The sequence below is a fragment of the Equus asinus genome, chromosome 18 (assembly GCF_041296235.1).
Source record: "Equus asinus isolate D_3611 breed Donkey chromosome 18, EquAss-T2T_v2, whole genome shotgun sequence".
Taxonomy (NCBI): Eukaryota; Metazoa; Chordata; class Mammalia; order Perissodactyla; family Equidae; genus Equus; species Equus asinus.
Window position 1 is genome coordinate 39876449 of NC_091807.1, and position 25294 is coordinate 39901742.

The following is a 25294-nucleotide window of genomic DNA, read 5'->3' on the forward strand; positions in this document are numbered from 1 at the left end:
CCTGGCCTCCGCCCAGTGCTGCCACAGTGCTTGACAGCTCTCCACAGGGGCGCCTGCTGCCCTCCAGGAGCCCCCAGCCCTGAGTGAGGGAGGGGCTGCACTGGCTTTGGAGAGGTGTTGGCGAAGCATGTGTTGGAGGTGGGGCGCCAGTGTGGTGCTGTTTCTGCCGCATCTCAGCCGCGCCCCGAGCCTGGAGCCCGGCACTGCCCTAGGGCTGACGAGCAGGAATCCTGGGGGGCCTGCTCCGTGTGGCGGGCTGGGGCATGCACTCCGCACATGTCCCTGACTGCGGAGTCTGTCAGCCACCCCAAGGACTAGATGATTGCGGGCCCAGGCTGCTGACTCAGAACCATGAGCAAATAAAATGATGTTGTTTTAAGCCATCAAGTTTGGGGGTGGTTTGTCACATGGCAGGAGGTAACTGACGCATGCCCCTAGGCTGGGCGAGGGGCCCGTGCCGCAGCCTGCCCACTCCTAACTCCCTGACTCGAGGGGTCTGTGCCTCTGGCTGACCTCCTCACAGACGGGGCTCTCCAGGGGGTCAGATGGGCAGCGTTCAGGCCTGGTTCCTGATTCCTGCTCAGTCGCTGTCGCTTCTGCTGCACCACCTCAGGCAAATTGTGTGACTGCTGTGGCCACAGAGAAATGGAGGTGCTCATGGGGGCTCCCAAGGACTTGGATATGGAGAATAAAGGTGTGTGTGTGTGGGTGTGTGTGAGTACGTGTGGGTGTGTGTGGTTGTGTAGGTAAGTCTGTTGGTGTGTATGTGAGTGTATACGTAGGGCTGTGTGCATGTGTGCGTATAGATGTGTGGGTCTGTTAGGCATCCAGCGTGTGGTGTGCATGCGTGTGTGTGTGTGTGAGCATCTAGGCTAGAGTCAGGTAGATGCCAGTCTGTAGGCATTGCGTAAACAGGAACTAATTTTGTTTATTATTTCACAGCATGAGTTACCTTCTTAGAAAACCACTGCAGCCACAAGAACGACAGCCAACTAGTCATTTAGAGATGCTGGTCTCTGGCCAAGTGCAGTGGGCCGTGGGCGTTGGGTGGGGAGGCAGGAGTGGTGAAGAGTGGGGGCGTGTCGTTGCTGACCTCCCAGTGTTGCCGCATTCCCCCTCACCAGCTCAGGAAAGCTTTCCGTGGCCCCTGGGTGCTCTGTGGGTCCCCACCTCTCAGCCTGGGGTAGGGGTGGGGACCTTGGGCTGGATGTGCTCAAGCGCAAAGCCAGAAAGGTCCTGCCCAGCGGGACCCAGGGGAGGTTTGGGGCTGCTTCTGGAGGCAGGGAGTGAGAGTGATTGACTCCTGTGCCATGGGCCGGGCCCAGCCCTCAGGGACCCAGCGAGCTCCTGACTTGTTGCGGGGCACTGTTCCGAGTTCCCGCGCAGCCCAAGTCCCCAACAGACAGCCGAGTGTCTGTGGGTGCAGTGCTCGCCAGGGATCCCTGCCTCGGTGGCAGCTGGTCGGGAAGACCTCCATTTCAGATCTGTTTTCTGGGCAACGTCTACCCAGAGGAGAGCTGGGCAGACAAGTCAGCGCGCAGGCACGCAGCCCATCTGCTGTGGGATTGGGTGGGTGTGGTGCAGGGGCGGTGTGCGTGGGGGCGAGAGTATGGGCCCGGGAGTCGTGACACCCCAGCACTGTGCACCTGCAGCTGGTGGCGGGCCTTCTTGTCCCGTCCGTGGGCTACTGTGCACGGTGGCCGCGGCAGCAGCTGGCACCCTTCACTCTGGGTAGTTCTGAGGGTCGTGAGTTCACATGAGGCTCTGTGCAAATGCACGCTGGCTCATTGGTCCCTAATTTGCTAGTGGCCATCCCAGCATCAGCTCTTGAGTAGGAGCAGCCGCTGAAGACTTTTAGGGCGACTTGGAGCTTGCTGTGCAGGATGGGAGAGGGTCCGCTCTCAGCCCTCCGGCCCAGCAGACACCCCTCTTCTTTTATTCCTGCGTCAGCCACGGGACTCAGCACATATTCTTCCCCCATCCTTTAGGTTTTCCAGAACATTCCAGCCCCCTGTCACCTGTTGCTGACATCCCCACATTTGCCCCGAGGGCGTGCCCCAGGTGCCAGGGACTGTCTGGGTTTCATCTCATTTAATTGTCACTACAGACCCGTAAGTAGGTGTCAGCTCCCAGGGGCTGCTGTGACAAGGTCCCCAGACTTAAGACTGCAGAGGTCTCTTCCCGCCGTCTGGAGGCCGGGAGCCCAAAGCCAGGGTGTGGGCAGAGCTGCTTCCTTCTGAGACTGGGAGGGAAAATGTGTCCCAGTCTGTTTGCTGGCCATCTTGGGGTTCCTTGGCTTGTACGTGTGTCACCTGATCTCTGCCTTAGCCATCACATGGCGCCCTCCCTGTGTGTGTCCGTGTGCAAGTTTCCCCATTTTATAAGGACGTGAGTCAGATTGGACTAGGGTCCCCCCACTCACCTCATTTTAACTTGATTACATCTGCAAAGACCCTGTTTCCAAACACGGTCACAGTCACAGGTACTGTTGGGGCTTAGGATGCCAACACATGAATTTTGGGGGGACACAGTCTCTTATGGTAGGCACTAGGATCCCATTCATAGGAGAGAAACTGAGGCACAGAGTGGGGGTCCCTCCTGAGGCCCCACAGCTCACCAGAGAGCAGTGGGGGACCCCAGATGCTCTCTCTGCAGCAGCCCCTCCCTGTCACTTCCAGGCCCTCCTGGGTCTTCGTGGTCAGGGCCTTGGCTGGTCTTTGCTCTGAGTGGTCTGTGTGCCCAGCCCCCTGCCCTGCCCTCAGGTCGTCTGTGACTCTGTCTGAAGGACAGGTGATTAGGGCCACCCTGGAGGACATCCACCTCACGGGCCCCAGAGAGTGCTCACTCTGTTAGATCATGTCCTGCTTAGAGTCTCCTGGAGGCCCCTTGATGGTGCGGGCCCAGCCCCTGCCTTTGCCACCAAGAATGTGGGGCCGTGGGGCCCTCATGGTACATAGTAGGCACCCAGGTCCTTCACCTGATTGGCAGCTCCACCTCTAGTCACTGCTGATGGTTTCCCCACGTGGAGACCACCGCTCACACCCATGGCCAGCCCCTCACTTTCCCGTTCTGCACGCCGGCACCCCCGGACCTGTGCACCCTGAGAGCAGCTTAGTTCTTGGCTCCAGGAGGAAAGGGGCTTCCTGCCGGGGATGGAGGGCGTGGGAGTGCAGCGGGGGTCTCAGAAAGAATTTACGGAATTCTCTTCCAGTAAGATCATTTGTCACTCTGTTAGATGTTCTCTTTAGTATTTTCTGTCTCATTTTCATGCCTGCCTGGACTTCCTGGCTTGGGCTGAGGTCAAATAGCAGAAGTACTGAAATATTTCTCATCAAGCATCTCAGGGTGCTTCTGATCTGGCCCCAAACAGGAAGTTCTGTGAGTCGTGCCGCCGGAAGTCTCCGCATCCACCGCGGGCTCTGTGCACATGGTGCATCCCAGCACCTGCCCTGGGCTCCTGCAGGGCCACCTGGACTCTCAGCCCAAGGGGACCCGTTCCCGGCTTGGGGGAGATGCCATTAACTCACTGGGATTACAGGACGGTTTGGGGGAAACTAGGACCCCATCTGGATTAGTGTCCTTGGGCGGCCGCAGCAAGTACCACATTCTCTCACTGGGATCCACGTGTGGGCAGGGCTGGTTCCTCCTGAGACCTCTCCTTGCCGTGTAGACGCATCTTCTCCCTGTGCCCTTACGTGGCTGTCTGTCTGTACATGTCTGTGTCTTCATCTCTCATAAGGACCCCAGTCAGATTGGATCAGGACCCACCCCGGTGACCTCATTTCACCTCTAGCACCTCTTTAAAGACCCCATCTGCAAAAGCAGCCACGTTCTGAGGTGCTGGGGTCAGGCCTTCAGCTTGTGGGTTTTGGGGGGACATAGTTTAACCTATCAGACCATCTTTTTTTGTTTTTAAGTCAATGCCGAGGCTGAAGGTGAAGGTGTTAACCATCTTGGGTGAAGTGGCGCACGCCTGACAGAGCAGAGCTCGTTCGAGTGGCACTCTGAGGCCGCCCTCCAGGACAGCCTCGGGGGCCCTCACCCCACGCTGGCCCCGCACAGCCCAGGATGCACGGCTGTGAAGGCTCTGGCTTGCCCTGTCGAGAGAGTTTCAGGGGGTACACAGATTGTTTTTTTTTTAACTGTGGTGAGATACATGTAACAAAAGAGTTACCATTTTAGTTGTTTTAACATGTACAGCTCAGTGGCGGCAAGGACAGTCACAGTGCCGTGCAGCTGCCAGCAGAGACCAGCTCCAGACCCCTGTCAACCCCAACGCTGTGGCAGCGCCCAGCAGCCCGTTGCCCCCCTCTAGGACTCGTGCACTCTGGGTATGTGGGTTCTGGATCCCAGAGACCCTCCTGAGTTGGTCCTCAGACAAAATTAAAAAAGAGGCTGCCTGGGTCTCAGATTCCTCCCTCCCTGACCGCTGTGGGCCCACAGCCAGGACCCGAAGCATGTGCTGCCCATTTCCTCATCGGTTGGTCCCCTGGGTACTTAGGAGAGTCCTGGACAGGCCAGTGACCAGAAGTGCTGCCGATGACCATGCTCTTCCCAGAGCCACCCAGACTGTCCCCTTGCGTCCGCCTGCTAGGGCTGGGATGTGACCCCACTGTGCCCACAGGGGTTCCTTCTTCTGAGCCTGAGCTCCTGGCTGGCTGCCCTAGCCTGATGTTCCAGAAGCCCCTCCCAAGATGGGGTCTGTGGTTTGTGGAGGAGGGACACGCAGGTCAGGGAGAAGCCCCCTGAGACGGGGTCCGTGGTTTCTGGAGGAGGGGCACGCAGGTCCGGGACAGGTGAGGGGCGGGAGGCAAGCAGACAGCATTCAGATGATCAGGAGCCCTGGCTCTGGAGGGTGCATTTGCCTCCAGATTCCCTGCAGGATGAGGGGTGGGCTTCCTCCCTCCGCCCCGTCTGTCTCAGTCCTGGGACACAGGTTCCCAGATGCCTCTGGGAGCCGCAGTGCTGGCAGCTGGAGCCTGAGAGCCGAGAGGCCCCGCGGGGGTGGGTTGGGGCGCAAGAGGACAAGGCCTGGAGGGGTCTGCGAGAGTGCAGTCCCTCCTGCAGCCCTGGGCACCTGCCTGGCTGCCCCTGCAGGGCAGGGCCAGCACTCGGGTCTGGAGCTCCAGCAGGTGACTCGATGGCAGAGGAAGTTGGTCCCTAGCAGAGGAAGTCAGTCTCCCGAGCCCTGTAGGGGATTTTGAGGGGGATTTCCAGCCAGGGAGCGGCTTTTATTGAAGGTGCTACATGGCTGTGAAAGGTCAGTCCTTTATCAAATGAGTCACATTAGAGAGAGGAGCACTGCTGCAGCCTCTGCGGGTCCCATGCTGTGCCAGAGGGAGGGCAGATGCCAAGGCCTCCCCCAGCCTCCTCAGTCCTACTGGCTGGCACCCTGTATGTGATGGTTAATGTGTGTCAGCTGCGCCCGTGGAGTGCCCAGATTAAGGCTTACTTGTGGGTGTGTCTTGAGGGTATTTCCTGATGAGATTAGCACTTGATTCAGCGGGCTCTCCGCCCTCTTCCCCAGCACTCCCAGCAAAGGCCGACAACAGGAAACCGAGACAGACGCCAGGACCATGTGGGTCCCCTGAGGGGTGTTTCGTGGGTGTCCGTGAGGAGAGTTGGTGCTGGCCTCCGACCCAGTCTCTGAGCAGCCCCTCGCTGGCCGCGGTCAAGGCCGTCAGGACTCACGGCCTCGGTCTTGAGGAGGGGGGCTCCGCCTAACGCCCTGCTTCTGTGTGAGGCTGCCAGCTCCCCTCTGCGGCCTCCCCCGAGGCTGCGCTGGGTCACGGGGGTCTGCAGGCCCCGAGGGTAGGCGCAAGGTGGGTGTGTGCCTAGGGTTGGGGGAGGTGCTGCCTGCTGCACTGCTGTGCTGCTGGACACAGAGATGGTCCTTCCCCAAGGAAAAGCCCTCAGTTACCCCACGAGGTTCCCAGGGTCCCACAGAGAAGGGCCCAGTTCTGGCCCCAGCGTGGGGAGCAGTGTCCGGGGGCCTCTGCGAGCTGAGCCGTCATACTTACTGTTCAACCACGTGGTAACTGTCCAGCGGCAGAGCCGAGCTGCTGGAAGTTGAGAAAACAGAAATAAGCTTCACCTCTGATCCTGCCGCCGAGCGCAGCCGCCCAGTGCTGGCGGGGTTTCCGCGCACATGTGAACAGCGTACACATTTCTAACAACCGTGTGTGTGCAAGTGAGCATGTTTGAATGTCTGCCGCCATCGCAGCCCCTCCCACCTTCCTGCCTGGACACTCCAGCTCCTGAGTGGCCGCGGGCTGTTTTCTCAAGGTGCATTAACGTAAACTGTCTCCCACCCTGTGATTTCATTGACCTGGGTTTGGGGGTTGTTTGCAGTTTTTCCTGATTAAAATAGTGTTGGGAAGAACATTTTGGCCTCTAAGACTCTTTCCTCAGGGCGTTTTCTCAGAAACTGTGTTACAGAATCAGAGAGAGGAGCGTTTTGCAGCCAAGCTTCGGTGTAGGAAGATTCCCACCATGGGAGCCGTTCTTTCGTGATGTTTCCCATGTGATGGGCCAGGAGTGGCCCTCCCAGTGTGGGGCCCGTGGCGGGAGAGTCCCGACAGCCTGGGCCGGGGGCTTTTGCAGAGACAGGCCCTTCTCCTGGACCGGCTCCTGGGCTGCTCTGCTGGGGCCGGGCTCGCAGTGGGCGTGCCCACACACATTACCCCTCTCCCACCACCCGGTGGGCTGCCCTGGGGGTCGGTGCCTCTTAGGTGGAGGGTCCCCACCTTCTTTGTAGCAGTCTAGAGGGAGCGGGTTCTGGGCACACTTGACTAGACGTTCTCTTAACAGGCGACTGGCCAGTAAGTGGAGGCAGGCGCTTCTGGGAAGGTGGGCTGGGCCCTTGGTGACAAGGGCAGGAGGGGCCAGGTGGCCCACAGGCAGGCGAGGGCCACCTCCAGGCCTCTAATCACTGTCACAGCCCTGCCCTCACTGCTGATGTCAGGCAGGTCAGACCGCTCCCAGTGCTGTGGTTCGTCAAGGGGCTCAGTGCTGGAGGGCTCCCTGCGGGCTCCAGGGGTCCAGGTGGCTGCCCCAGGCCCTCGGCCTCAGTGTCACCTCCTCCCGTGAGACTTTCTCCTGGAAGCTTCGGCAAACCATGGTGCCCAACAACTGAGGGAAGGCTCAGCTCCTCGCTCCCCGCCTACAGGTCCCGCTTCCTTTTCCTGGGAGCCCCCTGCCCTGCGCACACCCTACCGCCTCCATATTCCAGCGTCAACTCTGCCCACTGTGCTCAGCCTTTTAAACAGGTCCTTCCTCCTTATGTCTTGACCAAGTGACTGGGGCTGAACAAAGGCCCTCTCCTTGACCACACACCAGCCAGGATCCTCTGCGCCCTCCTCCTGCGGGAGCTCCCGAGCCCATCCCTGCGGAGTCCGGCTGTAGGAAGAACCCTGCTGAGTCAGGTGGGAAAGAATCCCCCCCAACGTGTGGTCACAAGAGCTGATCAAACTCGCACGCCCTGTGCCCCCCGAGGTGTCAGATCACCTGCCCGCCCTCAGCAAGGATCCTCTTGGGTCGGTGGAGCCAGAACCCCCTCCGCATGACATCTCCTCTCAGTGCTGTTCCACCACGCCCCCAGCCCGTGGCCCCCACTGTCCCCGCTGTCCGTGGAGCTGAGGTGGCCTGTCTCCCCGATCGCCGAGGTCCTGGGTAAAGTCTTCCTCACCATTCTAACGAGTGTCAGAACACTGCTCTCCTGCAGGCTCCCTCCGGGCTGTGCCAGGGAAGGCTGGGTTATCGTTGCTTGTGGGCTCCGGCCTGCGGGCTGAGGCGGCTCCAAGTGCTTTCTTAAGTGTCTGTCCCAAGCCCAGTGGTTGGCACTGGTTCTGAGGAGCTGTGAGCTGGTCTGGCTGCTGTCTCTAGTCCTGTCCCTCATCTCGCACCCAGGGCCTCCTGGTGCCCCAGGGCTGGGTGAGAGCTTGGTCAGCCCAGAAAGGCCGACTCCGAAGCCTGGCCTCCTGTGGGGCATTGGTCTGGTGTCCAGGAGCACATCCCGGACAGGCAGCCCTTCCCGTGCAGATGTTAGCGCGCAGACGAGGAAGCAGGCAAAGCAGAGCTGAACAGGCATCTTTATCGGAGGAGGTCGCAGGCCCAGCGCAGACCTCCCAGAGGGGGCCGCGCCTCACAGGGTCGCAGACCCCTCTGACCCGCTTTCTCCTGCATCGTGTGCAGATACTGTCCCTGGAGACCCGCCCAGGGAGCTGTCCTGAGAGCTAACTAAAGGGGTGGCATCATAAACATCCGAGTGAGGTACCCTCGGCTGTGCGCTGTTGTCTGGGGGCTGAGAGACCCCACATCTCCAGGGAGGCTGCTGTGCAGGGCACGGTCCTCGTGTGACCGGTTGGTGTTTGCGTCCCACAGTGGGCGTAACCCTAGCGTGCCTGCTTTTCTGTGGGAGGAATGTACCCAAATCCTGTGGGGGCTGAACCGTGGCCCCACAAGGTACGTCCACCCGGAGCCACAGAATGTGGGCTCTTTGGAAGTGGGCTTTTCCGGATGTGATTAAGTTAAGGGTCTCGAGAGGAGCTCATCCTGGATGGCCGGGGTCGGCCCTCCATCCAGTGACAAGTGTCCTTTATAAGAAACACGCAGGGAGAGAGGAGAGCACGTTATGATGGAGGCAGACATGGGATGACACAGCCAGGCTGGGAGCCCATCCCAGAGCAGCCCCTGTCCCCACGCGGAGGATGGAAGGTGCCCACCTGCACCTCGAGGGCGGCCTTCGGGTGCAGTGTCCCTGGAGGAGCCGCGTGGATTCACCAGAAGGGAGGGGCTCTTCCAGTACGTTCTAGAACCAGCCAGAAGGACTTGACTCCCAGCAGGAGCACAGCCCTGGTCATGGAAAGGCCTGACCCCAGAACGAGAGACTTGAGTGGATGCCACCGGCAACAAGCAGGACAGGGCAGCTCCATCATCTGTTTCCAGGTGGCATCGCAGGTCAGGCAGGCAGGGGGGGACCTGATTGCTCTCAGCACATTCTCTGTGTGATAACGGCCGAATGAGTGTGGGGGCAGGCAAACTGTTGTCCAGGCCCCACCTCATCCTCCGCCTCCCCACGGTCCCGGCTGGGTCCTCGCTGCCTACGTCAGCGCGAGACCTCCTGTCTGTCCCTGGGGTGTTGAACTTGGACAGCACGCTGTCCTTCTCTGTTGCCAGACAGGGACCTTTATTGCTGCCTAAACCTGCGCCCAGAAACTCTCCCAAGTCCAGACCCCGCAGAGAGCCTGGCCCATAAAAAGAGTTATCCAGAGGGCAGCGCGCTCTCCCTGACCCCTGACCCGGGCCCGGCCACCAGGGCGCCTTTGAATGTGGGGTTCTGGAACTTCTGTTTTCCGACCTGAAGTCACCCCCACAGAGGGGTCCGTACGGGCTGCACCAAACCAGGCCGCAGGGTGGACCACGAGGCTGCCCTGGAGAGAAGTGGAGAGAAACCCCCAGAACACCCCGGAACTCGGGGCTGCTGGCTCCACATATCCCAGGCCACAGTGTCAGTCCCTCTCAGAGCTGAAAGTCTGAGGCCACAGTCTCAGAAGACATTCAGGAAGTGCTGGGAGGCTCGTGGGCCGTGGGGCCCAAATTTCAGGACGACGGAGCCGGCGGCTCTCAGCCTCCAGAGAACAGAGTGGAAGTCCGTCTGTCCCCCACCATTGGTGGCCCAGGGACAGGAGCAACCAGGACATCAGTTCCTCTTTCACCCGATCCCCCCGACCTCCTGTTCACAGGTCGCTTTGTGTGGTCACCCAGGCAGGGCATTGTGGCTGGGATTTCTCTCCAGAAAGGACCCTGGAGTCCAAGAGAGAAGTCAGCTTGAATGCCAGAAGCTGTGGTCCAGAACACTGCAAGTTTTCCCCAATGTGGTGTTGTGAAAACTTTTTTTTGAACCAGTATTCCCTAAGTTGTGGTAAAATGTACACAATGTAAAATTTACCTTTTTGACCATTTTTAGGTGTACAGTTCAGTGGCACTAAGTACATTCACATTGTTGTGCAACCTTCACTATTGTCCATCTCCAGAACTTTTCCATCTTCCCAAACTGAAACTCTGTCCGCATTGAACACTAACTCCCCCCCCCACCGGACCCCAGCCCCTGGCACCCACCATTCTACTTCCTGTCTCTATAGATTTGACTCCTCAAGGGACCTCATATGAGTGGAATCACACAGTGTTTGTCATTTTGTGACTGGCTTATCTCAGTGTAACGTTCTTGAGGTTCATCCACGCTGCAGCATTGTCAGAATTTCAGTCCTTTTCCAGGCTGAGTACTATTCCATTGTGTGATGGACCACCTCTGCTTAACCATTCGTGGGTCGGTGGACACTTGGCTCACTTCCACTTCTGGCTTTGTGAATAGTGCTGCTGTGAACGCGGCTGTACAAATCTCTCTTTGAGACCCTGCTTCCCTTCTTTTGGGTGTATATTTACAAGTGGAATTTCTGGATCGTGTGATCATTCTATTTTTAATTTTTGAGGAGCCACCATGCTGTTCTCCACAGCAGCTGTGCTGTGTGACATTCCCACCAGCCTTGCACAGGGACCCAGTTTCTCCACACCCTCACCCACTCTTGTCGTTTCTGTTTTTGTTTTTGGGTACTACCATCCTAATGCGTGTGTGTTGTGAAAAGTGTTCAGGATTTTGCAGTTTGAAGAACAGGAGGATCGCCCACACTCTCCCTGAGAAGTGGTTCACGTGCCCTCTTTACCTCTCTCCAAGTCGACATGCGTGGTACGTGTCCATGTGTCGTTTTGGGAGCAAGTTGCAGGCATTTGGGTGCTAACAACATCAGCTGACTTCTCCTGGGATGAGCAGAGTGTCCCCTCGCCACCCTCAGGATGTGCCAGAGTCCTGTCTGCTCTCCAGACCCTTTTGAACATCCCCAACCATCCCAGTGGCTGCCAGGCTCCCCACTGGTTCGCACCCAGCCTCTCAGTCCAGACTCTTTTGTTGACGACACCCACTTTGCTGGAGGTAGGGTCTATGGTAGCCGTTGCCAACCTTAACTTTGCCCCCAGGAGATGTTTACCAACGTCCAGAGATGTTTGTGGCTGTCACTCTGGGGGGTGCTGTTAACACCCTACGACGTGTGGGGCGCCCCCACACCCTGGGGTACCCCACCCCTGACGTGAGCAGCTCTGTGGCCGAGAACCCTGGGCTGGAGGCCCGCTGAGCTCTGAGTCGCACGTCTCCGGCCAGATCCTTGGTGGCTTGTGTGCTTGCTCATCAGCAGGCAGGTGGCCAACATCGGGCCCCCCAACTTCGGCCTGCTGGGCGAGGGGCATCTAGGACCCTCCACTATGCAGGTGGGGTTCCCCTTTGGCAAGTCCTGAGTGACATGGGTTGCCCCACTTTGTCCCGATGGATACCCCCGCACCCAGGAACCCTTCCTGGTAGCATCCACCACTCTGATGGTCCCAGGAGAAGCCAGTGACCATGCTGGGGGCTGCAGATTACGCTGCTCGCCCTTCGGTCCTCTGCGTGGACGGCGACGCTCTGTAAAGGAAGACCTCCCTCTATTTCCCCTTCGGCCCAGTCTCTTCTACTTTTTTTGTTTAGTTTTAGCTTTAGATTTTTAGAAAATCTATCTCTGGATTGATGCATTTCTGTTGATTCAAAGTGTTAAGATGAGTGACAGCCATTATTCTGTTTGCCACTCAGATTGTCCAAAATTCAGCCGCTGGGATTTCATTCTGACTGGTTCCCGTCTCCACGCGCCACCTCCTTCCAGCCTCACCCTCTGCTCCGCTGTCTCGGGCTTGGGATGGGCCCTTGCCCCAGTGCCTTCTGGTCCGGAACGGGATCTCAGAACCAAGACCCCGGCATGGTCAGATGCTGCTGGTGTCATTCTCTGAGCTGTTCCATGAGACCAGCCTAGATTATAGAATACATAGGAAACGTACACAAAAACGAACGAGGACACCGTTTCCCTTTTAGACGCAGCGTTAGGAAGGCTCTTCTTAAACTGAAACTCTGGTTTCTAAGAACTTCACTCTATTACTCAGTTGCTTTGTCCCACAAGACTCGGTTTCGCAATGTCAGCCTCAGCCCCAGGCGCCGGGGGAGCCTACGATTTCCCTGCGTCCTTGGTGCGCAGCGCAGGCCAGCTGAAGAGCATCAGCCGGAACCACGTTCGGAAGCCCCCTGCAATGATTCTCCTCCCTGAAGGGGCGCATAATCAAAACGAAAAATATTTGAAATTTAACCGTTTCCTCGAAATACCAAAAATAACACTCTGCACGTAGACTTTTTTCTTTCAAATCTTGAAAATATTTTGAAAATTTAAGTGTTTTAAGGTACTGTACCACACGCGGCCCCCACCCCAGATAAGAGAGGGGCTCCGCCGCGTGGGGTCTCAGCCCGTGTCCCCTCCTGGTGCCTTTTCTGTGCTCTCATGTGATGCTCCAATGCCTGGTCGCACGGGGCAAGTGACCATGCCGCCACCCAAGTGTGTCTCGCCTGGCTCTGTGGACCAGTGGGCTGTTCCGGCGCCTGCAGCCGGCCCTGCCCGCACGGAGTGTTCCTGTGGCCGCTTGGGGTCCCTGCGGAGTTCACCCTCGGGATGCGGCAGACCCAGACAGTGCCCTGGGCTTCCGTCCTCCTGCCCGCATCAAGCCAGCATCCTATGGCAGCATGTCCTTGTCCCCCAGCTGCCCATCCAGTGCCAGCCACCTGCCTCTGGGGAACCCAACCTGGTTTCGTGTCAGCAGGAGCAGGCCAGTGGCTTGTGCTTTCTCCCCGCAAGCTGCACACAGTCCCTGGGGGGCCGAGCAGGGCCGCTTCGCTCTGAATGAGCTCCGTCCTCCGCACTGTGTGGCCTGGAGCAAGCTGCCCTCTCTGGGCCTCATCCTCCCCACCTGTGAAATAAGGCGAATTGAGAAGCTCCTTCTCCTGAGGTGCTTGGGGCTTGATGGCCAGTTAGGAGAGTGACGCAGGCGAGGGGCACGCAAGGCATCAGGCCGTGGACTCTGGCACGTGAGGACATGGCTGGGCTGTCAGGAAGTGGCCTTCGAGGAACGGGATAGGCTTTGCTCAAATCCAGACATGGCAGGTGTCCACCACCACTGCCTGCAAGAGGACGCCACCCCATGCCAAGGGCACGCCCAGCCAGGTGCAGACGGAGCTAAGGACACAGGCAGGAAGGAGACAGACAGACGACAGGCAGCAGAGCCGTCCTGGGGGCCGGGAGTCTGTTGGAGGTGAGCACAGGAAGGTCATGGGACTTGAAAAAGGGGGCTTAGAGCTCAACCTGGTGGCACTGGGGAGCCCCAGGAGTCAGAGCAGGGAGGGGCGTGGTGAAATGGCATCTAGAGGGTCACCTGGCCGCCTGTGGAGGGCAGCCAAGGTGAGGGGTGGGCAGAGTGGGCCAGCAGGTCAGCGGGGCTGAGACCGGCCGGCAGGAGGCAGGGGCTGGGGTGCTGATGCTGATCCAGAGGGATGCTGGGAGTTTGGCTCTCACTACGGTGTGTCTGAGATGACCTGGGAACGTTTGTTGAGGCACAGCCCATCCACAGGCTGAGACACCAATTTCAGAGTCTTCCTGGAAGAAGCAACAAGGAGAGAGCTGGCCCCTGGGTAGGAGTGGGGGCTTGGCCCCAAGCAGGGTGGGGCATGTGGGTGGGTGGTCAGAGAGGACCCCGAGGGTCCAGGGCCCAGAAGGAGAGGATGTTGAGTGAGTGCCCGTCATTGAGTGGGCTCTGGTGAGTGGGGTCACCTCAGGAGAACCTAGGTGTGTTCCATGTGGGCTCTACATTTTTAGAGGGACCCTGATCCCCAGCACAGGGACCAGAGCGAGAGGGGTGTCAGTCCACTATAGCAGGATGATGGAACCAGGAAAGAGGAGGCACACGGGAGGTTGGGCAGCCTCCAGCCGGCAGGCTGGCCAGCAAGGAACTCAGAGGTACATGCTTTCCACAGAGAAGGGGGCAGACTGAGTGTCAGTGGAGCGGCCGATGGGACAGCCTATGGGGGTGTTAACTAAGCCCCTCAAGATGACGGCATCTGCAGGGTGACGGTGTCCAGGCTTTCTCTCCCCGAGCCTGGGCGCGCTGCCCTCCGCCCCCAGCTCCCTGGATCTTGTGGCTCTCCTCTCCTCCATGCCCCCTTGGAGTCAGTGCCCCTGCACTGTCTCCATGCCCTGCAGGCCCCAGGTGCCCCCTCCTCCCCTTCTCTCCTCAGACCCTGAGCTCCCTTCAGGACTGTGACCCCACCCCAGGGCAGGCCTGTCTCACAGCGACGAGAACGTGACAGTGGGAAGTCGACGGAGGCCCTGGATCCTGTGTTCTTCACCTGTGTCCCACCCACAGCCCCCCTGGCCACTGTGTGCTCCCTCTGGAATCCTCAGGCCGGCGGGGACGCAGGAACACGCAGCCGTCTGTGTCTGGGCATGGCCTGTGCTGTGCCCCCTTTTCTGGAGTTCTAGAGCACTGCCACACGGCCCCGACTCTGTCCATCGCCCGGCTCCCCACCTCGGCCGCACCTCCCGCCTTGCCATCACAGGCTGGGACAGCCACAGTCCACTCACTCAGCCTTCCGGGGGTGCACAGGTCGGGCAGGACCTGGTGTGAGAGCACCGTAGAGAATTTGAACACCATCATGGAATGGGCCAGAAGGGATCTGCTCTCATCATCTCCGGTCTGTCAATTCTGAATCAGGTCAGGGTGCAGCTCCCTCGCTGGCCCCCTCAGCTGCCGTGGGACGCCTCCACAATGTGCCCTTCTCTGGCCACATGCGGCTGTGGCTCCCTCCCCTCCAGACTTCTCCACCCCTACCCGTGGACCGTGGACCACCCCCACGTCCCTGCACGTCACCACACAGCAGAGGCAGGGCGATGAGCACGGCGCAGAGGAGGCCGGTCCACCTCAGAGGAGTGACTGGGCCCTGTGGTCCCTGCGGGTGTTGTGGGGGACTGACAGGCCCCACGTTCCCTGTGCCTGGGATGAGCCAGAGCCAGAACCCCATGGCCTCGGCAGCTCCTGCAGGGCTTCACTGCCTGGCCAGGCCTGGCCTGGAGCCAACTTTTCCTCATCGACTGTGGTCTGGGACTTTCCTGGTCAGGCTCCTTGCCACAGGGACAGCTGCCGGGGAAACCCCGTGTGAAAGTGGAGTCATCCAGGTCAGCCCAGCAGCAAGGGTGAGTGCTGGCCAGGCCAGGGCCCTAAGGGGACACCTGCCCGTGTCAGAGGAGCTGGGAGTCAGATCTTGCTCTCCCAGCTCACACCCTCAAAGCACTGTCTTACCAGGCCACGTCTGCCCTGCCTTGACTCTGAGCTTAGCTGCTCTGCTCTGTCCAAGCACCTCTGCCCCAGGGCCTTTGCACTGGCTGTTTCTGCTGCCTGGAGAGCTCACTCCCATGATGTGCTCAGGTCAGCTCCCTCTGCTCCACAGGTCCCTCCTCCAACATCACCTGCTGAGTGGGGCTTCCCTGTCCCACTTCTCAGTGTCAGGGTCACACCAGAGCCCCAAGGCTTGTGGGGGGGTCTGGCACAGAGTGGGTGCGCCTAGGCACGTAGGATGAAAGTTAGTGAACGATAGTACAGACCTCTTCGGGGTTCAGGAGAGACAGCAAGGACAAAAGAAAAAGGAAGTCAGGCGACGGGAGAGGGGGACATGGGCCATCGCGGGTCTTGGAAAGCTGGATTTAGGGGCTGGGACCAGGCGGTCCTATAAGGCCCTGTGGGGAAGCTGAGGCCCAGGAGACACCATGAGACCAGGGCACCGGCTGATGAGAGGAGGAGGGGCCGAGCACCTCTCCTGCGACCAGGTCCAGCTCCTCCAGGCTACTGTCCCCCACCAGGGTCCCCGTAGGCCCCCATCCTGGCCAGAGCCCAGGATGCCCTCCTGTTCCGGAACTTCACCTTCCTCTCCAAACCTAACTAGTCTCCTTCCTGCAGTGGCCCTGGTCCCTGGAAGGGGCTCAGGCCCTGCTCAGGTGGCCCTGCTGCCGTACTCAGGTACGTACATATCCCACATATGGACCCCATCACCCCCAGGAGGGCCTGGAAAGGCACGAGGCAAGCTGTCAGGGAAGAGGGTTTTGTGCTGGAGTGTTTTAGTGTCCCCCCAGTCATGGGGTGCGCTGGGCGCTGGCCTGGGTGGGTGCCTCCTCACCCCCGCTCCGTGCAACCCGTCCATCATGGGTGCCCTCTCCCTGGAGGCGTTACGGCTCCATGGCTATAGGACAAGCTGGTGACGGCCAGCAGGGCTGGACTGGGACATGTGACAGCAGTGTTGCCTGTTGGAGAAAGAAATCCCCTTTCCTCCTGGGGCTAAAGTGAAAATGTTGGAGGGAGTGGGACTCCGTCGGGGCTTTCCTGGGAAGTGGCCTTGGGACTTGCCCTGACTTTCCGTTTCTCCGTGTGGGAGCCTGAGCCTGAGACGGGCCGGCTGGGAGGAAGTGAGCTGGTCTTGCAGAACCTTCTGGCTGGCACTAAGCTGGGGGCGGAGAGTGATGTCCTGCCAAGTGAAACAGCTCCAGGCCGGCTCCCGTGGGCGCCCCAGCTCTCAGCCAGCCCAGAGCGGTGGGTGCCGAGGGTGATGTGTGGGCAGGCATGGGCCACACCCCTGCACTGTTGGCCCGTGAGGATGGAAGGCAGGTTGTGACAGGGAAAAGCGCTCAGAACCCGGGCTGGGGTCAGTCTCTTGCTGGCCGTGGGTGCAGGCTGACCCCTCCACCTGGCCAGGCCTCAGTTTCCTCCAGTAGCACCTGCAACCTCTGGTCGCTGGATAGGCATTGGTTCAGGTGGACAGCAGGCCTGTAGCGCTCCACCCACACTGACCAGCATGGCTCCTGCCCCTGGAGCCCCAGCCCTTTCTCGCTGTGGAGTGTGCCTGCTGCCACCCCACCCCATGCAGAGACGAGGCATCCAGGGCCCCAGCAACCTGGCACCGGGGACGAGGGGAGGGTAAAGGTGTATTAGCAGACAGGTGGCTGCCTGGCCCCGTGGGAAAGTGGGTGTTAAGTCCGTGGCAGAGGGCAGCCGAGCAAACAGCCCCCTAACAGCCTCAAGTTTCAGGCCAGGAATGTATCCCCTGCTTCGTCGGTCAGAAGCTGGTGGGAAGTGGGGCATGACACCTTCCTGGGTCACCCAGCCTCCTCCTAGGTGGCCTCCGGGGTCCCCTGGAGAACCTTGTAAAGCATATGCCATGTCACCACATGGTACCGATGAAGAGCCCAACCTTCAGAGAGATGAGGGGCCCAGGCTGAGCTCACAAAGCAGGGAGCCCACGCTGAGCAAGGCCCGGGCCCCCGACGGGGGACTCGACCTTCATTTGGGTTTCCTGTAGAAATGGAAAACTTTGAATAAGAAAGCGGAGGCTGGCAGACGTGAAGGGGGTTGAGGAGAGCGGGACTTGGTTAATTGCATCTCCAGCCATTTTCATGGACGGAAAGATTGTGGGACAAGAGTCTTGGTGTGGACAAAAGAGAAACCGAAACGCCCGTGCCCCGCCCCTCCTCCCGTCTGGCTCTGTGGGGGGAGGGCAGCGGCCGGAGGTGCATGGGCAGGGCTCCCTGACCTCTGTGCTCTCGGCCACATTGTGGGCTTTGATGCCCATGTACACGTGCACTCGTATTGGCGTGTGTGTGTGTGTGCACGCCCAGGTCAGAGACACTGCAGTTGCAGATTCCTCTCCCGGAGGGAGGCATCTGTAGTGGGACCCTATCCTGGGGCCCAGCCACCTAGATGTGCCAAGGCGGCTGGTGCTGGGGAAGGTGGGAGGACCGCAGCCTTTGTGCCGGTGTCTTGGTGGGAACCAGCACTGCTTAACTGGAGGCGGTCCCTGGGGCCCCTGTCAGCACCCCCTCCAAGACAGGTGCCAGCCAGGATGCCCAGGAATGCCTGGGGAGGTGACCTGCTGGCCCCTAATGCCCAAGGTCAAGAGCAGGGCAGACATCTTCCTTTTTCCCCTACCAAGGACCACACACTCGGGGACCTTCAGACCTGGGGAAAGGTCATGCTCGCTTCCTCGCTGTGTCCGAGGTTTGCAGCGGGTGGAATGTTCTCCTGAAAGCTGATCTTGACGTGCCGGGTGTGGACTTTCCCCAGGTGCCGGTGAGGAGAAAGTAAACACAGCTGGGGCTTGCCCGGAGGAAACGGACGACCTGTGGTGGCCTGGTCACTGGGGGTGTCCAGCAGGGACTTCCCATGGCTCCTATGGCCTTTGGCTGAGACCCACGACAACTTTCACCAGATACTTCCTCAAGGACCTGAATCTGGGGGGGACTGTGCACCCAGATGAAAGGTGCTGGAACTAGGTAGCGATGAGTGCTGCACGATGCCGTGAATGACTTCGTGCCACTGAATTGTGCACTTGAAAGTGATTAAAATGGTAAATTTTATGTGCTGTGTATTTTACCAGAATAAAAATAAATAAGTAAATGGGAAGAACTCACACCCATTTGCTGGGCCGAGCAGGAATTACCTGGTAAGGTGGAGGCTGCATGGACCCCCAGGGCCCCCGAGATCTGCCCACCTGGCCTTTGGGAAAGCAGGGCCAGAGTGGCGTCCAGGAGCCTGGGCTCTCGTGGCTGGACCCAGGCAGAGCCACAGGCCGAGGCTTGTGGAGTAGGGGAGCCGAGAAGACCATGCTGAGGCCAACCCCTCAGGGGCCCAGGGGCTCCATGGGCAGCCCCTGCAGGGGGTGAGAGGACACCCACCTTCTCCTCTTCTCTGTCCTGGTCCTGATGCGGCCCAGAACGGCCCCTCCCAGTCACCTCTCTGCCTGCCACTTCTCTGCAGCAGAGTCTTGTCGCCTAAGCATCCTCCTACTTTTTTTTTCCTTTTTGAACCGTAACTGCTGTACCGCTCAGGCTTGCTGATTGCAAACAGTGGAGGTGAACTCTGAACCCCTTCCATGGGGGTCTGGGATCGGCAGAAAGGCCAGAGAAGGAGACCTGGACGTGAGTAGGGTTCAGAGAGGCCCAGAAGGTAGCCTGGTGAGGAGACCGCTGCCCCTGGCACTGCCCCCTGGGCACTCGCCACAGCAGTGCCCAGAATGTCCTGCTTCTGGGTCACTTGCTGTGACCCAGAGTCCTGCGCAGGAGCGTCCCGTGGCCAAACTTGGGCCCCGAGGCCGGCCCCATGGTGTCTCTTTGCTGTGGCCTCTGCAGCCTGTTTGCAGAATGCCACCAGCTTAGTTCAAGGCCAGCAACGTGCCCATCTAAACAACTACATGTCTTGGTTCACACGGCAGTCAGGGGGACACGTGAACCAGCCTGGCCCACGGGTTATGGACAGAAAGTCAAAAGACTCTGTGTCCCTGGTGGCATCGTGGGGCGCTGTGCCTCTATGGATGCCCGGCCCAGACTTCCTGGTACACAAGGGAAAGTCAGCCTGCTGGTCTCCGCAGTTGTCTTTTCCGGGCCCGCGGCTCTCAGAGCCGAGCACAGCCTTGCCTGTAGGGTCTGCTGGTGCATCCTCCAGCTTGCACTTCCATCCTCACGAATGTGAGTTCAGCCTGCAGAGGGTTCCAGCCCCAGCTCTGCTTGGGGTCCCTGTAGCAGATGGCCCACGGAGAAGGGACGAGCTGGCACTGCTGACCCTGCCCAAATCGAGCTAAAAGAGGACTGTCTTTGCTTTAGCCACTAAGTTTTGGGGTGTTTGTTATAGAACAATAAATAACCAGAACACGGCCAAAACTCAAGTTGGTGAAGATGGCAGGTCAAGTGCAGGCGGCCGCGCCACATCTCATCGGCTCCGGTCTCTGCTTTTGTCCTCAAGGAACTCAGGTCTTCTGGGGCCCTGGCCCCGTGGGTGCTGGTGAGGCCTGGCCCATCCCCGCCCCGCACGTGTTGCAGCCCACAGTGGTCGACTGCGCCTAGCATGTATGACTCATGAGAACCAAACGTGCACTACTCTCCCAGCTCGTGTTGAGTGACGTGCTGCTGGCTTGAACGGCCCATGTGGGAGCCTTTACGCCAGGGAAATGGGCAAACGATGAAAGTCAGGGCTCTGCCCGCAGACGAGCCTTTGGTTTCTGTGGGCGGCCGTGGTGCAGAGCCTGGTTCCCTCTGGCCCACACGGAGGAGGGGTCTGGGCTGTCTCTGTTCGCCCCGCCCTGTGAGCCTGGGGTGGGGTATGAGGGTGCGCTGTGCTGGCCTCAGGCCCGGGCCTGCCTCGTCTCGGGCCGGGTTACCAGCTGGGGCTCCACTATCCCAGACGGGGTTTGTGGAGCAACGTGGAGACAGTAATTTCGGGGAAGTGAGGGGAGTGAGCAGTGGCTTAGAGAAATGGTGGGTGTTGCCTGCCAGCTGGTCATGGCCCAGCAGCTCAGTGCCAGGTCCTTCACGTTTTGTCCCGACAGGAAAAGGCCCTCTTGTTCTAAACATATTTCAGTGAAAAGAGCTTTCACCAGGCCCACACTCTGAGGGTGTGGGTCCAACTCTGTGCCTCAGTTTCCTCATGGGGGCACAAGGATGGGACCATCAGTGGGTGTGGATATGGGGGTCCCATGAGGCGGTAGAGGGCAGTGTTGGGGACACTGCCGGGAACGGGGCGGCCTCGGTGGATAGAAGGAGCTCCAGCACCCGAGCCCGTGTGTCCCACCTGCTCACCCGCGGGGAAAATGAGGCTCAGCCAGCAGCAGAGCCCGCCTGGGGGTTGCGCAACCCGCTCCAAGCTGGGAGGTGACAGCAATGAGGCTCACGAGGGTGGAGATGACAGCGGGGCCCAGGCCAGCTTTCCCGCATGCCTGTCTCGCCGTTTCGATGCTGGCTCTCGCGTTTCTTGACCAATGGCTGGCACCACCCCGCGCGGGGAGCAGGCTGGTGGGAACTCACCAGGAACAGCGGCTTCAGGTCTGGAACCCCCAGCAGTGAGGGGGGACCCCAGCCAAGGTGGTCAGCAGGGTGGAGGTGAGAGGGGGAGCGCAGGCCGGCGGGAAGGTTTCTCAGCGTCCACTCGGTAACATTTAGGTACCATGACCGAGATTTCCTGCTGATCCTCTCGGGTGAAACCCCAGCCGACTCTCTTCAGGAGAGGCTGGGAAATGGGCCGTTTACGAGGCTTACTGACCCTCCTTGCTGCAGCTTCGCACGGCTAGTTCTTTGATTTTGTGAGTTTTTCTTTGCAAGGGAAGGCACCCAGGGTTTTTTTGTTGCTGTAAGTCATGCAGCCAATTTCAATGCGCTCCTCTGAAATCGTGGCTGGAACTGTGACCCTGAAGTCGGTCTTGGCCCCACTTACAGGGCGACAGCTGGATCTCGTGTCTCCGTCTGTGATCAGTTCGGCGAACTGGCATCGGCTGCAGGGCCCTCTTGCCCAAAAATAGTTAACTTGAATCTAACAGGCCTTCAGATCAAACTCCAGCTGCAGGAGTGAGAGGGAATTGCAAAGCCAGTGAGCAGGCGAACCCCAAGCGCGGGGGGCGGCCTGCAGGACCACCGGCCCCTCCAGCTTGTCAGCGTCGTGGAGAAGCCTCGTGCTCCAGGGACTGTGGTCCCAGGGTTGAATCCGCTGCAGGAGAAGCCGGCCGTAGACCGTGTTCTCGGGCACTTTGGGAAATCGGAGCATGAACTGGAATTAGACATCATGAAAGAATTCGTCTTGATCTTGTGAAGCGCGATGATGTTGTTTGGTTGTGAGGAAATGCTTGTGTTTTTAGAGAGGCACACAGAGATATTTCGGGGAGGAGCGGCATGGTGTCTGTGGTTTGCTGTCAGATTCTTCAGCATCATGCAAGCAAGCAAAAGGAAAATATACCAATATTTCCAGTGAGATGACCACCTTTAGTGGTCCGTTCCCTCACCCCAATGATGTCATTCAGAAGGAAACTTTACATTTTTGAAATGTAATAACAAACACGCACATAAATGGTAGAAATCCCCTGTGTTGTGTGACATAAGATGAGGTGGTTCACTTTTTGGAAAGGGGGATATTTCGCTGGCCTCATAATTTCTTGAAAACTTAATTTTTAAGGATTGGCAAGGTGTTGTCGCCGTGAAGATATTTTTCAGATGAGATTAACCTTAAACCAGTGGATTTTGAGTAAAGCAGGTTGCCCTCCCTGATGCGGGTGGACCTCACGCGATCAGCCGGAAGCGGAAACAGGAGGAAGGAGTTCTGCCCCCAGACTGTCTTCGGACTCGAGCCGCAGCATCACCCTTCCTGGGTCTCCAGCCTGCAGAGTTTGGACTTGCCAGCATCCACTATTGCACAAGCCAGTTTTTAAAATAATTCCCTCTGTCTCTCTCTGTGTGTCTTTGTGTCTGTATCTGTATAGACACAGAGGCAGATACAGATCCAGCTGTGGGTATAGATGCATCGATTTCCCTGACCGCTGCCCCCAGTTTGCCTCCAGGGAGAGCCACCTGCCCCAGTCCTTCGAGGCCTGAAGACTCAGGGGAGGGCGGGCGGCGTACAGACTCAAGATCCTCACCCACCAGCTCTGGGATCCTGCCCTCTGGCACCTCTTCCTTTCTGCTCCCCTGGGCCCGGAGAGCCCTGCTCACACCGACACAGCGTCGATGAGGCGGGCCCGGGGACAGGGGGCTTCCCCAGACGCAGTGCACGGTCCTTACCTGTGACAGGTAAGCAGGCAGGTGAAGGATCAGGAGCCCAAACCAGAGCCTGGTCAGGGGACTGGTTGACCACGATCAGGCTATGTAGCCACCCCCTGCCACCATCTGCAAAACAGACACGGTCACAGCTGCCCCTCCAGTGCGGGAGGATTAAATCACGGTAAACATGCGCAGCCCTCAGAGCTATTCCCGTGATCTTTACTGTGACTGTGACCACCAACCAAGACGTACCACATCCCCTCTGCTCCGACGCCGCCGCATAACCTCAGCTGATGGGATCCTAGCCCACCTGGCCTGGTAGGCTGTTTGCTGGCCTCCTCCCAGGGGCCAGGAGTAGGGGAGAGGGGGTAGTCTCTGAACTGCCTGCCCCCTGCCTAAACTCCTGCCCCTGGGACAGCCTGGTCCTGACCTCTGACCCGGAAGGGTACCAGGCCCAGGAAGGCCAGTCAGACTCCTTCCTCAGGAGTGTGGAGCTGTGACCACCGCCGCCCGCCCACATCCTGGACTGAAGGATGAGACGTTCTCGGATTGCCGATGGCCGCGTCTCCTGGCTGTGGACCAGGGCAGTGGGGAGCGGGAGGGGAAGGAGAGCAGCGTCCAGCCCCAGAGAGGAGCAGAGAGCAGGGCTGAGAGCAGAGTCCAGTGGCGGGCGTACCTGCGATCAGCTGCTCCTGGCCTGCGCTCGGGCCCCCCACGGTCACCCTTCTACGAATTCCCTGTCTGCATCTGCAAGTTGAGTCGAGCGTCCGTGACTAGCAGTCAAACTGTCATAACTGAGAGCAAACCCCTTCCCTGCCTTTCGGTCGGTCCCTCCGACGACACGATGCTCTTTGTTGCCCAGACTCTTCCCGGTCGGTCCCTCTGGACCCAGGACTGACCTTGCATCTCACGTGCCTTCACGGAGCGGCCTTGGCAAGGCCCATGCGGAGGTCCCCAACCTCCCAGCACTCTCTCACCTCTTCACCCCTGGCTCAGGCTGCACCCTCTCTCTGGATTCCCTCGGGGCTCCCAGAAGCAGACCCATTAAGGGGGCTTTTGTACTCTGATCGCTCAGCCTGGGTTCTCTGCATCTTTGTTCCTTCACTAATTTTTCTTCTTTCTTTTCTTTTTTTTTTTTTTTGAAGATTGGCATCTGAGCTAACATCTGTTGCCAATATTTTCTCTCTCTCTTTTTTTCTTCTTCTCCCTGAAGCCGTCCAGTACATAGTTGTATATTCTAGTTGTAGGTCCTTCTGGCTCTGCTATGTGGGACACTGCCTCAGCAGGGCTTGATGAGCCGTGCTAGGTCCACCCCCAGAATTGGAACCTGTGAAACCCTGGGCTGCTGAAGTGGAGCGCATGAACTTAACCACCCGGCTATGGGGCCAGCCCTAACTTTTTCTTCTTGATGTTGATAGATGCCCCGCTCTTGAACCATCCTTGCACTGCCGAGCAGACCCTGCTTGGTGGTAGTGTATGATGACTGGCTACACTGGCACAATGTTTGATTCATTGGTAGCGTCTTTTTGCTAACGTTTTATCTAGAATGTATCTATAGGCATACATAAAGTAGCACATTTTTATATGCCATCTTTATGAAAGTTATGTTTTCGTAAAGGAGGCTTTCCACCTTTTTCTGTGGCCTAGAAAAGTTTACATGAGATCGAAATATCTATTTGAAAAGTAAATAAAATTCAGTTGGGCTGAATTTTTCCAAAGATAAATATTTCTGATTTCTTCCAATGAAGTTAGACTATTCAAATCTTCCAGTTCTTCTAGGATTGATTTTGATAATTCCTGTCTTGCTAGAGAAGCAACCATTCCTCCATATTTTCATGGGGGTGGGCTTGACTCCCTTCATTCTGGTCCCAAAAGTGCTGGAGCGGGTCTTGCTGCCCAGCCTGGGTTTCCTGCCCACCCCTCAACCATGTCCCTGGGCGGGGGCTGGGGGCCAGGGTCGAGGGTCCAGCTTGGGTCCTTGGGCCACATCTAGGTTGTCACGTGGCTGTGCAAGTAATGAAGGACAGCTCTCACTTTGGGAGGCAGCAATGGGATGTGTTCTCATGGCAGTGACGATAACAGACTTTTTAGGGAGAGGTGAGAAGGGTGGACATCTTTGAGGCTGTTTAGGTTTCACACATTTTTAGTCCCAATATTGCTGTCTTAATCAGCAAATGCTATTCCTACCCCGGCATTTGAAATATTCTTCACCAGATATTATCTTATCCTTTGGAAACAAGTTCAGCTGGCTGGGCAAGTTCGGGACCAGCAAGGCTGGGTGCTGTGCAGCCTCCCCAGCGTGGGGTGCGTGTCTTGCACTGAGGTTGTTGACCTGCTTTTCCCTACAGTTTAATTCCCTTCAGTGTTGTAGGTTCTATTCCAGTTTAATGTTTTCATTCGTCTTTGTAAGCATTTCAAATACCTGACAGGAGACACTTACAATGCAAACAAACCAAGCTTCTCAAAGGCGTAAGTTACTCTCATTCATCTAATAAATTAAGCTTTTAACACATCAAATTCACTTACGCATTCTAATACTGTTTTACAAACTTAAATTATTTAACATCTTTCAGCTTAAAATCACAACTCTAGGGGCCGGCCTGATGGCGCAGCGGCTAAGTGCGCGTGTTCCACTTCTGGGCAGCCCGGGGTTCACTGGTTTGGATCCCGGGTGCGGACAGGGCACTGCTCATCAAGCCATGCTGTGGTAGGCGTCCCACATATAAAGTAGAGGAAGATGGCACGGATGTTAGCGCAGGGCCAGTCTCCCTCAGCAAAAAGAG

General features: G+C 58.3%; 1 protein-coding gene and 1 long non-coding RNA gene across 3 annotated transcripts in view; one reads left to right on the top strand and one right to left on the bottom strand.

Moving 5' to 3' along the window:
- Positions 1-25294, top strand: part of GATD3 (glutamine amidotransferase class 1 domain containing 3) — a 56722-nt gene that overhangs the window by 20689 nt on the left and 10739 nt on the right. The window lies entirely within an intron of this gene.
- LOC139041001 (uncharacterized) lies at positions 18800-23614 on the bottom strand. Its single transcript, XR_011495438.1, has 3 exons — positions 23489-23614; positions 22533-22637; positions 18800-22226 (listed from the first exon to the last, which is right to left on the bottom strand). It is a non-coding gene; the product is annotated as an uncharacterized lncRNA (long non-coding RNA).